At 42.1% G+C, this 15,521-nt stretch overlaps 1 pseudogene; it reads right to left on the reverse strand.

Moving 5' to 3' along the window:
- LOC101660161 overlaps positions 1–13,771 on the reverse strand; it is a 16,532-nt pseudogene extending 2,761 nt beyond the window's left edge.
- Between the last annotated feature and the right edge of the window lie 1,750 nt (positions 13,772–15,521).

Consider the following 15,521-nt stretch of genomic DNA (forward strand, 5'->3'; position numbering starts at 1 on the left):
GCTAGACCAGAGGATGTACACTGGTACAGATAGGAACTGGAAACAGGGAATCCAGGGCGGATGATCCATTCAGGACGAGTGGTGAGAGTGGCGATACTGGGAGGGTGGAGGGAAGGTAGGTTGGAAAAGGGGAACCGATTGCAAGGAACCTGTGATTTCTTTTATCATCTTTTGGAGCATTTGATTGAAAAATTTCACAGGTCTCTCTTAAGTGTGTAAGTGTTTATTATGCTCGCTGGTGCCTGTTCTGCTGATCCCTTGAGTATTATATAGTGCTCCTTCTTATCTCTTGTTAAGGATTGCACCTTGAAATCAACTTTTTTAGAGATTAGGATTACAACCCCTGCTTTTTTTGAATTGCCATTTGCTTGTTATATTTTTTTCCAGCCTTTGATTCTCAGCCTATTTCTGTCTGCAAACATGAGATGTGTGTCTTGTAGGTAGCAGATGGTTATGTTGTGTTTTCTAAGCCAGTCCACTACTCTCTGTCTTTGAATGGGTGACTTCAGTCCATTGATATTCAGAGTTATAACACCCATCAGTGGACTCTGTGATTTTATATCATAACTTTTTTGTTGGGTGTTTTCCTACCTCCCTACTAATCAGTAAATTTAGTGTGTGTGTAGTTCATTCTTGCCTTCTTTTCACCATCGAGCCAATGTTATCTTGGAGGCTGTTTTCAACGTGTTGACCTCTGGGTGGAGTTGCCCTATGCGGTGGTCTCCTATTTGTGCTCAATGATTGTTGTTCTTCTGCTGACACTGGGTTGGCAAGGATTTTTCTGTACAGTTGGGTTTCTTTCAACATATTCTTTGAGTTTTTCCTTATCTGGGAAGACTCATACTTCATCTATTTTTATAGATAATTTGGCTGGATAGAGAATTTTGGGGTTTGCACTGTTTTCTTTCAATTTTTGGAAAATGTTACTCCACTCTCTCCTCCTCTTCATGGTGTCTGCTGATAAGTCTGAGCATATTCTGCCTTTTTTTTCCATAACTGCTCTCATGATTTTCTCCTCTTCCTCAAAATTGCATTGTCTAACTATTACATGCCTTGGCAAATTCTCCATTGGATTCAGTAAAGCTGGCATTCTCTCTGTTCCCTGGATGGTCACCTGATTTGTATTCATTAAGTTGGGGAAGTTTTCCTCTAGGAATTCCGTAGCTATTTTTGCCATTGACTTCTTTGTTGTGTCTTGTTCTGGTAGTCCAGTTATTCTGATGTTGGCCCTCTTCATAGTATCCAAGAGTGTTCTTAGGTTTTCTTTGGCTTGTTTGAATGTCTTTCCAGTTTGTTGAAGTCTTCTTGGTTATTTTCAAGGTCACTGGTAAGATTCTCAACTTTGTCTAGTCTGTTGGCGAAACCTATTAACTTGGTTGTTTGCTTTTGTTACCTCGTCCCTTAACTCTTGTATTTCCCTTTGGTGCTCTACCCTTAACTTTTGTATTTCCCTTTTATGCATGCCCTTTATATCCTCTATCATTTCATCCTTTCCCTGTATTGCTTCCCTCCTGTCCTGTATGCCTTCAGACAGCATTCTGAAGATTTCTTTCTGTGGTAGTTCAACTTCTGCCTGTTCTTTGCACCTCACTAGAGTCAGGTTTTCCTCTGGCAATGCATTTTGGTTTTCCTGGCTTTTGTTAAGGATATTGAGGCAGTTTGCTGTCTGCATGTAGTTTTGTAGGAGCTTGGTACCATTTTCCAAGGAGTCAAAGAGCCCTGGGCTCTCTCTTTGTGAGGATGGTGGGAATGCTTCTGTGGACTCCCTATAGTCAACTGTGCTGGGGGTGAGGGTGGGGGTGGGCTACTTCTTTATCTCACTAGGGTTTTACTCTCCTTAGACAGCCAGGATTCCCTATGTGGAAGGCAGGTCTGGTGGCGCTCTTAGGGTGCGTGAGTGTGGCCATTGAAGGCACAGAGTGTAGCTCTGTGCATGGGGGTGCTGGGCAACGGTGGTAGAACTCCCACTTCCGTGGAAGCAGGTGCCAGGCAATGCAGGGGGTAGCGGCCCAAGCTGTGGATGAGAGCACTGAGTGGAGGCAGGAGTAGCAACTTTGAGCCATCACTCCAAAATTGCTATCAAACAGGCTAACAAAATAGCGAAGAAAAAAACCATGGGTATACCTTCATCAAAAGTCAGTATCACGAAACTTCCCAAGATCTCAGAGTGAGAATAGATATGACTAAGTCACCAGAAACTGTAGTACCTAATCAAAATGAACAGCTTTTTAAATAAAGAAAACACAGTTAATTAAATTCAAAATGGAATAGGAAAAATCAATTTTTGAAATTGGAAAAAAAAGAGATTGCTTTTTTATAATTCTATGATAAAAACTCAGTGCCATCAAGCAGATGCTGAGTATGAAGCAGGGTAGAACTGCCACTGTGACGTAGAAAAAGAATAATAAAAACGTTCACATTTTTTAAAAAATTAGGGGCTCATACAACACTTATCACAATCCATACATACATCAATTGTGTAAAGCACATTTGTACTTCATTCTCAAAACATTTGCTCTCCATATAAGCCCCCAGCATTAGGTCCTCATTTTTCCCCTCCCTCCCCCCTCCCCCTCCCTCATGAGCCCTTGATAATTTATAATTATTATTTTGTCATATCTTCCCCTGTCTGACGTCTCCCTTCACCCACTTTTCTGTTGTCCGTCCCCCAGGGAGGAGGTCACACATAGTTCCTTGTAATCGGTTCCCTCTTTCCTGCCCACTCTTCCTCTACCCTCCCAGTATCGCCACTCACACCACTGGTCCTGAAGGGATCATCCGCCCTGGATTCCCTGTGTTTCCAGTTCCTATCTGTACGAGTGTACATCCTCTTGTCCAGCCAGACTTGCAAGGTAGAATTCGGATCATGATAGTGGGGGCGGGGAGGAAACATTTGGGAATTAGAAGAAAGTTGTATTTTTCATCATTGCTACATCGCACCCTGACTGGCTCATCTCCTACCCAAGAACCCTCTGTAAGGGGATCTCCAGTGGTCTACAAATGGGCTTTGGGTCTCCACTCTGCACTCTCCCCATCATTCATTATGGTAAGAATTTTTGTTCTGATGATGCCTTATACCTGATCCCTTTGACACCTCGTGATCGCATAGGCTGGTGTGCTTCTTCCATGTGGGCTTTGTTGCTTCTGAGCTTGATGGCCGCTTGATTACCTGCAAGCCTTTAAGACCCCAGACGTTATACTTTTTGATAGCTGGGCACCATCAGCTTTCTTCGCCACATTTGCTTATGCACCCTTTTGTCTTCAGCGATCCCTTCGACACCTCATGATCACACAGACTGATATGTTCTTCCATGTGGGCTTTGCTTCTGAGCTAGATGGCCGCTTGTTTACCTTCAAGCTTTTAAGACCCTAGATGCTATATCTTTTGATAGCTGGGCACCATCAGCTTTCTTCACCACATTTGCTTATTCACCCACTTTGTCTTCAGCAATTGTGTCAGGAAGGTGAACATCAGGGAAGCCAATTTTAATAGAAGAAAGTATTCTTGCATTGAGGGAGTACTTGAGTGGAGGCCCAATGTCCTTTTGCTACCTTAATACTAAATCTATAAATATAGGCACATAGATCTATTTCCCCATCCTCATATATAAATATATTTGCATATGCACTTGTCTGTATCTAGACCTGTATAAATGCCCTTTGTCTCCCAGCTGTTTCCTCTATTTCCCTTGACTTTCCTCTTTTCCCACCATAATGCTCAGTCCCTGCCAGGGTTTCAGCAATTCCTCTTTGTTACATTACCCTGATCATGCCCTACCAGGCCTCCCACACATCCCTCACCACCAATTTGGGTCACTTGTTGTTCCCTTGTCCCTGGGTTTGTTAACACCACTTCCTTTCCCCCCCACCTCCCCCTGTCCCATGTTCTCCCAGAACTGTTGGTCTAGTTGCTTTCTCCCCCAGATTGTTCATCCAGCATATCTTATTTAGACAGACCTGGGGAGATTTTTAATGAAGTAATCAAAATATTAATAACTAAACCCTGATAACATCTGTGGTAATTACGTAATTTCATGTCAACTTGGTATATAAAAGTATAGGGTGGAGCCTAGTCTATGATGGTACCTCCCTGTGGATGTGGCCTGGGAACCTCTACCACTTCTCTCTCTGCCTTTACCTTTCCTGCTGGTGGATCCTGTGATGTGGGCCACTGCTCTTGGATCCACAAGACTTGGCACCCACTGGCCTGTGATGTTCCTGTGTTCTACACCATTGCCTGTGACTTCCAGAATCTGAAGATGAACTTATGGACTATTATTGAACTTACGGACTTGATTTGGACTGGGCTGGTATGCTTTCTTGATATATAATTACTTCTTGATATAAATCTGTCTCTTACACATATATCAGTGTCACTGGATTTGTTTCTCTAGTCAACGTAACCCAACACAACATCTAAACAAGAAAATGACAGGCCATTGTTGTGACTATCAATGTGAAAATTTTAAATAAAATATTAGTAAATGAAATTTGAATAGTTAAAAATATATATCATATCAAGTGAAGTTTATTCTGGGAATGATAAGAGTTTAGTATTATAAAATCTATTCGTTTGGTTCATCATTTAGTTTAATCATAGTTATTAAAATCATATGACCATCTCTATAGCTAAATAAAGACATGTCCAGATTCCACACACTATTTTTCATTCAAAAAAAGAAAAACACAATAGTCAAAAGATAATTCCTTAACATTAGACAACTGGTTATTGTTGCCTCCTTATACACTACATCAAGAAGTACACAGAACTACCTTGAAATATCTTTTCCCCAAAAGTTTCACCTGAGTATCCAAAATATTAAATCTGTAGGAAATATGAGGTAGGGCGCATTAAGTGAAAGGATACCCCAAATTCAGGATGGAGGTCCATTCTACAATGGACCAAAATATTGTCCATTCCGACACCATCCTCACAGTTGGGTATTTGATCCCATCCACTGTGTCAGTCCATCTCCAGGGTCTTTGCTACAATTTGATGCTCTTCTGCTCTACCAAGAATCATGTCCTTCTGCAGGGGCTTGTTTCTTCTGGTAACATGTTCAAAGTTCATGAGATGGCTTCTCATCATCATTGCTTCTAAGGTGGATTCTGGCTGTCCTTCGTACAAGACAGATGTGCTTGTTCTTTTGGCAGCCCATGGTGTTTTCAATATTGTTTGCCAGAACCCGAATTCAAATTCATCATCTCTTCAGTCTTTTTCATACACCGCCCACCTTTCATAGGAGGCAACTCAAATAGCATGACTTGGATCAGGGGACCTTAGTCTTCAGGTGAACATCTTTGCTCTTTCACAATTTTAAGAGATCTTGTGCAGCAAGTTTTTCCCACTGCAATGGGTCTTGATCTCTTTGCTGCTGTCTCCATGAACATTGATTGTATGTCCAAACAAGATGAAATCCTTGATAACATCAACATTTCCCCCATTTATCATGGCGTTATCTGTTGGTTCACTTGTCAGGATTTTTGCTCTCTATATTAAAGTATAATCCACATGGAAGCCTGAAATCTTTGGTTTCATCAACAAATGCTTCAAGTCTTCCTCATTTTTAGGTTGTTTCATCTCCACATCGCAGGTTGTTGGGAAACCCAATCAGGATGCTCCATTCTTCCTCACGTGGTCTAGTCCTCAGGATTTTTTTCTCAGCATACAATCTGAATACATATGGTGAGAGGATATAACCCTGACTCACACCTTTCTAGATTTTAAACCTTTGCTCTGTTTAAATGACTACCTCTTGGTATAAGTACAAGTTCTGCATGAGCAGTATTTGTACGGGCATATCTGCATGTGGGCGGATCTGCTAGAGGAGCAGTGTCTTGGTTCTTAAGATCATTGGAAATATGTGTTTCCAATGATTGTATGTGACCCCTGTGAAAGGGTCATTCGACCCCAAAGGGGTCACAATCCACAGGTTGATAACTGCTGCCCTAGAGTCTGCATCTTGAATTCTGACTTCTAGCCTTCTAAAATGTTTATCTGTTATGTCATCCACTTGTGCCGTCTTTGTTTATAGCAGCACTAGGTAACTAAGACAGGTAAGGGGCTAGAAATGATCATCTTTGGAAAATTATCAATGACAATAGGATTGCAAACTGTAGATGGTTAAAGTACACCATGCTGAAGGTATAGACACAATCAGAACTATTAGTGGGGATATTAAAAAGGTCCATTTTGGCTTTGATTGAATGTTGGGAAAGGCTGGGTTTTCTTGCCTGATACATGCATACCAACTCAAAGTGGCCCCATATAGGCTTTTCAAAGCTATAAATCTTGATGTGAATACACAGCCTCATCTCTCCCCCAAGTTTCTGCTGGTGGGTTTGAAGTGATGACCTTATAATTAACTATCCAACACTTCCCAGTCAGTGCCAATATGCAGGCATTTCTCAGGGTTATATTTGAGAAATCTGGAGGGATCACTTACAGGAGTAATATTGAGAAGTGGAGGCCTCCATCCGGTAAAATCACAAGTTTGCGTACCACTGACTATGAAAATGGAGTATTTACCAACATTCTCAAGCATAGTCACAAACCTGCATGTGCAGGATCAACTTGTGCTTGTCTGAGCTGCCCCCATGGGACTTGGGAGGCAAAGGGAACTTTCTTAAGCATGATACTCCTGGTGCTTGCTGATAATAATAAATAAGGTTTTTTGTATATGGAGTATGACTCTCTCACCTTCTGCCAACTTCTATAAAACAATAATAGTCTAACTTATTAGCTAGTAACTAGGTTGAAATAGATAAACTCCTGACCGAGCAATGGAGAAGTACATTAGTTAATGAGTTCCCTACCTAGGGGTCTTCTGAAGTGAATGGACAAACCTCTCATAAGGATGATATATAAACTAGCTGCTATAGAGGTGATTGCAACTCACAGAGACCCCGTGTGTATCAGGTTGGAGCTGTGCACCACTGTTTTCAATGGCTGCCAATTGGTTTTGAAATAGATTGCCAGAATTTTCTTCCAAAATGCTTTGGGTGGACTAGAAAGTCCTTCAGGGACTCCTGAGTGCTGTATAAGCACAACAAATAACGACTCCTCAGACTGCAGTTTTCCTTGGTCTTTCAAAGTCATTCCAAACCTGTACATCCTATTGTTCTTTTGAGGAACTGCAGTAAATGGGTTTGGACTTTTCTATAAAACACCAGAAGACTGTTATGAGTTACCTTCAAGGGAAGAATATTGCTGTGTCCCTCCAGGTTGGCCTGCTAGGTAACTCCTAGATAAACATGCCCTTAATACCTATTTCAATGATCCAGCTTCCACCCAATGTCTTTATATATCCCCACTGTTCTAAAAAATTGATTTCAGGTTAAGGGAAATGAACAATTATTATACCAAAGATTTTATTCACCCTAGACTAAATGCCTGGGCTGTGGTGGTTAGGTGCCATCAAGTCTGCTCTGACTCATAGTGACTCTATTGATGGATAATAGGAAGAAACACCACTGGGTCCTTTGCCCTTCTCACAGTTGAGCTTATGGTGAGTCCGTTGAAGGTCCCTTAGAAGCTCAAATGTGAGGCTTTACTATCTGCCTGACAGCACGCTCTCTGCCTTGTTCTAATGCGTTAAGCGTTTCTCACACATTTTATTGGAAATCCATACACATAAATTTCATTAGCAGTAAAAAGACTTTAACATTTAATGCAAACAGAGGAAAGGGCTTCAAAAAGTCCATGGACAATCGCCACGGTCTTTTCGTTTCCTCTTCCTATGAATTTTAATTGTAATTTTTTTGGCAAGATCCCTCTAATTTGTCCATGTTGAAAGCCTCTGGCGGTGTTTATCAAACTACTTTGAGAATATGTGTTAAAAGGTCCTCTTATATTCTGAAGAAACGGCGGGATTCCATTTGGGATCAGTATCTGGCCTCCGCTGAACATACAGCTTGTACGCTTTCATTGTCTTTTGCGTTGTCCTTTGCAAATGCCCTGTGTGTTTTGCACGGTTCTCCACTCGGTGGCAGCATATCCTCACGAATGGATGCTGTTTCTAGTCTGGCTACCCCTTCTCCCCCTCAACCCCCACCCCGCCCAGGCAGTCTACCTGATTTTAAAATGTCAGACTTCTATCTCAAAAACGACCATTGTATGAAGCATTAAAACACCCTGTTGTCTACGCAGGAGAGGGGAAATGGGGCAAACACGTCTGCTTTTTTGGCATGTGGAACACAATGGCCTATTTGTTGGTAGGGGAAAAAGGGGACTGATTTCTAGGTCTGGGGAAGGACTGAAAATGCTTTGGGGGACCCTCGGGGAGGGCTTTTGGGGGCATTCACAGGCTGGACCACATCCTGTGGGACCAGGCCCGGTGTCGTGGTGCACTGGGACACTGAATCCTGGATCTTCAGGCACACAGCATGCTCCATGGGCTGCACCAATAAGACCCCCTGTGGGAATTCCACTGGGTGAATGGGACTCTACCTCCCCCGATGCACCTAGAACTTGAGGACTTTAACCAGAAAATTCAAAATGTCTGAGGAAGCAGGAGAGAGCTGTACCAACTTTGGTGAGCTGTTGGTAGGCGGACAAATAACTCTTACTACATCGATGCCCTAGATGTTGTATTAAGATATGTATTATCCTGGCAAACCTGTGATGATTATTCTACTGCATTTGGCTTTTATTTGTTCATATCAGGGTATATCTCAGAGATGCTATGGAGTTAGGGATTACTGTCTTGAAGTTGTGAAATAAATTTTTCTGGTTTTCGGTAAGTGAAACCCCGGATTGATGAACCTATAGTGAAAGCAAGTAGAATCAGAGGGTCGGGGAGGGGTGCAGCGGAGAAAGGTGATCAAGGGGAGATGATGTCAAGGTACCTAGGAAGAAATAGGATGTTTGGGAACTGATTATAGAAGCAATGGTACAAATCTGTTTGACAGATTGAATGATTGACAACATGACATTTGGGTTAATTCCCAAGAAAGAATAAATTAAAAGAGCAACAAACAAACATAGACCCAGGAATGATTTTTGGGCTCACACTAAATCCCAGCTCCAACTTACATTAATTAGTTCTTACATCATGGCTCTGCTCAGTACTACCCATCCCCCCCAGGAAGGGAACACAGAGGAGAGGTGTGTTATAGCAAAATATGGTGAAGAAATTAGATCATGCCCTCAGATAAAATAGTATCTGAGTCTCAGATAAAATAGGGGTCTTAAAGGCTTGTTTCCAAACAAGTAACCATCTAAGTGAGGTGTCACCTAAGTCCACCTGGAAGAAGCACACCACCCTCAGTCACCGAAGGATTGTGAAGCATGCAATCTGAAGTTGAAGGAGGGATTCGTATTTGAGCCTAAAGTCTGAGCATCTGGTTTGCCAGGTTTGCCAGGCTATAGCTAACAGTGGGAGCCCAAGATCCACTGGTGTAACGACACAGGAAATCAACCTCCAGTGAACTCCTCCTATGTGCAGTGGAGGTATGGGAGGGAAATGGTCCCTAAACGGAGTACATTGGTGAGTAGGGGATAGCAGGTCAAAGGCAGAAGCTTGACTCAAACACTTACAACTTGTCATCAGATTTCCCCTAGCATGCATACTGGACCTGATCAGGTTTCCAAAATCTTATGTTTTAGGGGGTTGTATTGTTTGGTTTGGTTTGGGGTTGTACATAATAGGGGGTATCTCGGGAGTGTTATGTCATTGGGGGTCACCCTCTTGAAGTTACGGTATATATATATTTTCATTTTGAGGGGTATGAAAACCAGGACTGGTTAACCTATAGAGTCAGCAAACAGAATCAGGGTTTTGGGGGAAGGGGGACGCGGAGGTGGTGGCAGGGTGAAGGGGTGATGCCATCAAGGGGTCCATATAGAAAAGAATGTTGGGAAACTGGACGGGATTGAATTATGAGGTGATTTGATATATGTATTAGTCCCAATTAATAATAATTGTTAAAAAGCACCACCTGTTGTCTGCATGCACCTTTCTGCCCAGAGATGGCTGCAGAGATTCTGATGCTCATAAGCAGTGTGTATGACAAAACTTGTGTAACAAGAGCAAACTCACGAAAATATAGACATCTTAAATAGAAAGGAAAGCCATAAAGTATTAATATGACAGTTGTATTGGATGGTAGAACTATGAAAGCTTTTTTTACTCCTTTTTAATTCAATTTAATTTTTTGATAATTTTTCTTCAATGAATTACACTTTTCCCCTTCCTAGATAAACAGCTTCTTTCATATATCCCTCCACTACTAATTCCCCTGTGCATTGTTATGTCAGCTGCTGTTGCGTTAAAGAAATTGTGTCTGGCCCTCTGCCATCCTCATAAGCACCGTTATGTCTGTGACCGGTGTGTGGCTGTCGTGTCAGTTCTTCTCACGCACGGTCACGCTGTCTCCTCTTGGCGCCCTCCTTTACCAAGCGTGTTGTATTTCCCTAGCAACGGCTAGTTCCTCTTAATGAGTTCAAAGTAAGCAAGCCAAAGTTTGGCCATTCTTGCTTCTAAGATGCATTCGGGTTGGATTTTAGCAAAATTCTCTGGCAGTCCATGATATATATTCCATCGTCTTTGCCAACTCCATGATGTGAAAGAAAGGTATTTAATACTATTTTGAGGTTTCCTTGAATCTCCATGTGGCTCTGGTTATTGCAGAGAATGATGGGAGGCTTGGTTCATGGTTTAAATTATTTTTTAAAATAAACTCTTAATTGGGGAATATTTTTTAGATTTACAGACAATTGCCAATATAGTACTAAGATTTCCCTTATACCCCATACTCAGCTTTTCCTATTATCACCATCTTAAAATTAGTCTGGTGTATTTGTTGTAATTAGATTTTGTTTGTTTTCATCTAACAAACAGTACATTGCAAGCCAATGGATTTCAACTCATAGTGACCCTGTAGGACAGAATAGAACCGGACTGCCATGAAACTGAACAGTCATGGAAAGTGGACTGCCACATCTTCCCCCATGTAGTAACTGATGGATTTGAACAGTCAAACTTCTGGTTAGCAGCCGAGCACTTACCTGCTGTGCCACCAGGATCCTGGAACATAAAAATGACCCCAGGGAAGCATTTTGTAGGATGTCCATCAATTGGGATTTGTGTGATATTTTCCCAGGGATCAGACTGGGTGTCTGGATGTGGGGAGAAGACCACAGAGGTAATGTGCCGTTTTCATCACACCATATTGAGGGTACATAGTATCAGCTGATGTTAATCACTTTGCTGGGTAGTATTTTTTGGCTCCCTCCACTGAAAAACATTCTTTTTCTCACACTCTTCATTCTGAATTGTTCAGACGGAAGTCGCCATGTGCAGTTCCCACTGGCTGAGTGTGGAGTGGACTTGTGTTCTGCTTGTGTGAGGACAGAATATAGATCATCGGACATTCGCCTGCACTGGACATAGGCTTCTTCTCCGCATTTACTTAACTTATTTGATTCCTTATTTCAGATGGACTAATGGATGTTTATTTTACACTTTGGATGGTCATCCAATATTCCCTTTTTTTTTTTCAAGTGGCCATTGGGTGCTCTTTCAGTTTTGCTCCTGTGTTCCTTTAATATACTGCCTTGTGTGTGTGTGTGTGTGTGTGTGTGTGTGTGTGTGTTTAAGCACCACTCTACTTTCTTGGACTAGAAGATCCTCTAAGATCATCTTGTTTATTTACCACTTTAGCCTTTAAACACTTGATTATAATGATTCACAATAAAAACTATTTGGTGTCTTTTGCATTTTGTCTGTTCCTTGTTTGGGGGATGTTGTCGGGTGCCACCCAGTTGGTTCCCCTTCCTGGTGACCCTATGGTACAGAATAGACCTGTGCCATAGGACTTACAGGGGCCCGGTCTTGTGCCGTCTTACAGTCATTGGTATGTTTGAGCCCATTGTTGCAGCCACTCGCTGAGGGTCTTTCTCTTTTTTGACTCACCTCTCCCAGGCTGGGTATCTTTCTCCAGGGACTGGGCCTTCCTGACAACATGTCCAAAGTCTGTGAAACAAACACTTCAACACCTCTGCTTGGAAGGAGCATTCTGGCTGTACTTCTTCCAGTACAGATTTGTTTGCTCTTCTGTCACCTCATGGATATTAAATACTCTTCACCACCACAATCCCAAGGCATCAATTCTTTTCCGGTCTTCCTTATTATTTTTCTTTATTCTCCAGGTCTCTTTTTACTTAGATCTTGTTATCTGAGTGAGAAAATTAGACAAGTGTATATAATATTGAAATCCCCTTTATTAAACCTATGATTTGGTTAAAAGGAATTCTGGTGGCAAAATAATGAAGTGTTCAATTGCTAACCAAAAGTGATTTAAACCCATGAGCGATTCCAGATGGGAAAGATGTGATCACCCGCTTCCACCGAGATTTACAGTCTCGGAAACACTATGGGGCAGTTCTTCTTTGTCCTAGAGGGTTGCTGTAAGTCATACTTTTGCCTTATACTTTTAAACACTTGATTATAAAGATTCACAATAAAAACTATTGGGTGTCTTGCACTTTGTCTGTTCCTTGTGCTGGGAATGTTGTTGTTGTTGGATGCCACCCCATTGGTTGGTTCCCCTTCCTAGTGAGCCCTTCCTAGCAACAGGTTTGGCTGTTGTATAGGCTGAAAATATAAACAACTATGACAGCATCCACCCAGTAAGATCTGTTCACTCTGCAGTACCCACCATGAATGTGCACCAGCGAGGTGAAAGGGTCAAGGATGCTTCTGGAGGGAACTCGGGCTGGGTCAGGTCCAGAGGAATGGCATCAAGAAGGCCATCTCTAGAAACATTTAGCAGAAGAGCGATGACAACATCAGCAGAAAGAAGACTGGTCAGAACCAGAAAGCTCCTCCGACTGTGAGTTCGAATCCTCTTACCAGACGTGCACATGCTCCCTTCGGGCAGCCTTTTACACTGGGACTCTCCAAACCGTTGCGAGCCCAAGTAGGATAGCCCAGCAAAACAGATTCCTACATAAGTGAATATTCAAAATACCCAGTAACATAACTGTAACAAGTGAGTGTGTATATATACACGTACACGTACGTGTACACATACATAGACATCGAATGAACAAACAGATCCAATATAAAGTCAAGAACGTTTGAGGTGGAATGACCTTAGCGATCATCTACGGAAGGTTTTAGACTCTCCAGGTACCAATTCTGAGACTCTCGGAGACCCAATGTCCTTCCCATCACAGCACAGTGATGAGTGCCGAACTCAAGACTCTTCCCATGCCAACAACTCATTCATTCATTCAAAGATGATGTCGAGGAGTTGTGCTAGGGGTGGAAGGAACAAATGCTGCTTCAAGGAACTGAATCTATAATTGGGCCAACTGCCACCAGGTGGCATAAGGCCCTAAATTGGCAAGGACATTTATAAGTAATTTGCAGATAATCAGTCAAGTTTGTTCTCTCAGACCGATTTTCTAATTATGTTCCAGATGGTGAACCCTGGTCTGAATGTGCAATCTAAAGGCGTCAGTATCTCTTACAGGCTCACCAGCCCCACGACCGCTCTCACACAAGTCTTCGTTTTTCTCTTCCGTTTTGTCTTTCTCTTCCGAGTCACTGCTTTTTTAGAATGGCTCCTTCCCTCACCTTTATCCCTTGATAAAAAAGCTGTCAATTTTGAAATATTAGGGGAAAACAAACAAACCCAAAACAATATGGGCCAGGTTCTGTCCACTGCCAGCTTGCTGCTGCTTCTTTTGAACCTCATTCCTGCTCATCCCATGAAATTCTGTCTCTTCATTGTCACACTGGGGACCTTCACCGGACACAGACATGGCCCATGTGTCAGTCTTAATTTTGTGATGTCGGGGTTCTCAGCAAATAAATTGGTCCTTGTGTTAGGTCTGAAGGTCATTCTAATAGTTTACATGAATCCAGAGTGAAAAATATTTGGCATAATGAAGTAAAATCATTTGGTATTTCAAAGCCTGATGGTTTTAGAGACGTGGTGTCTTGAAATAGTTAGTTATAATATTTGAAAGCCAGGAATCAGATTTGTAAGGCTCTTGAATGACATGCAAGGACGTTAGGATTTTATCATGTATGCATTAAGTCATTATTTTATGGTTTGCAGAAAGGAGTGGCACAAGCAGATTTGCGTTTCAGAAAGATTGTTGAGTACGCGGTGTGGTTTGGAGAGAAGGGATCCCGCGTGCTCAGCAGCCAGTTAGCAAATGAGCATCAGAGGCTGGGTTAGGACGCTAAGGCCTGGACCCAGGTGACAACTGTGTTGGATTCCGGAGTGAGGGGGAGGATCTGAGATGTTCAAGAATATTTAATGAAGACCAAGACATGGGAGTGTGGCGAGGGCTGGGAGGCTACCAGGTGGCTGACTTAGGTAACTAAGTGAAGGGAGATGCCAGAATTAGGTTGGAGGAGGCAGCAGAGAGAACAGTATTTCCATGTCGTGGTGCCTGTAGTGAATGTCATGATTTTACATTATGATACGGCGCCTCGTTACTTACACCAGTCAATTTGGTATATTGCACAAAGTTTAGGCAGAGATCTCATTTTAAAAACAAATAAAAACCACTTCTTCATAATCAGTCATCAGTCAGCCAAGACTAATTAAGTGCCTCCTTTATGTCTCATAAAGAGCTGTGGTGCTGCAGTGGGTTAAGTGTCGGGCTGCTAACCAAAAGGTTGCTAGTTTGAATCTGTTAGTAACTCCATGGAAGGAAGATCCGGTCATTTGCTTCCATAAAGAATTACAGCACTGGAAACCCTGTGGAGCAGTTTCACTCTGCCCCATAGGGTTGCTATGAGTCCGAATGAACTTGATGGTAGCGGGTTTGTATTTCATAAGAAGTCAGGACCTGGCAACACAGGGAATCCAGGACAGATAACCCCCTCAGGAGCAATAACGAGAGTAGCAATACCAGGAATACCAGGAAGGTAAGGGGAAGGTGGGGGGAAAATGGGGAACCAATCACAGAGATCTACATACAGCCTCTTTCCAGGGAGACGGACAACAGAAAAGTGGGTCAAGTGAGACATCAGACAGTGAAAGACATGAAGAAATAATAATAATTGATAAATGAGCAATGGCTTGTGAGGGAGGGGAGGGGAAAATGAGGAACTGATACCAAGGTCTCAAGTAGAAAGAAAATGTTTTGAAAATGATGATGACAACAAATGTACAAATGTGCTTAATACTATGGATGGATGGATGGATGGATGGATTGTGATAACAGTTGTACGAGCCCCCAATAAAATAAATTAAAAGAAGAAGTTAAATTCTATGGGCCTGGTGGATTGTATTCTAAATTTTCCAAGATAGGCTTGATTTTTCACAGTGCAATTCTTTCCAAAATATTTAATTCCTTACATATGCAATGAGTGTTATTTATTTTTTATATTTTATAAGAATCGCTCATAAGTTTATAAATCATTAAAAGGCTTATGAATCCTACAAACTTGAGAGTCTGTTCCAGAAGTCAGCATCAGTTAGAGAACCATTTTGTGGTAGCCTGTGATGTTGTAAAGGCTCACCAGATAGCCGGGAAAATGGCTCTCCTTTTGGGC

The sequence above is a fragment of the Echinops telfairi genome, unplaced genomic scaffold (genome assembly GCF_000313985.2).
Source record: "Echinops telfairi isolate 266 unplaced genomic scaffold, ASM31398v2 ScPeMD7_11;HRSCAF=52, whole genome shotgun sequence".
NCBI classification, from domain to species: domain Eukaryota; kingdom Metazoa; phylum Chordata; class Mammalia; order Afrosoricida; family Tenrecidae; genus Echinops; species Echinops telfairi.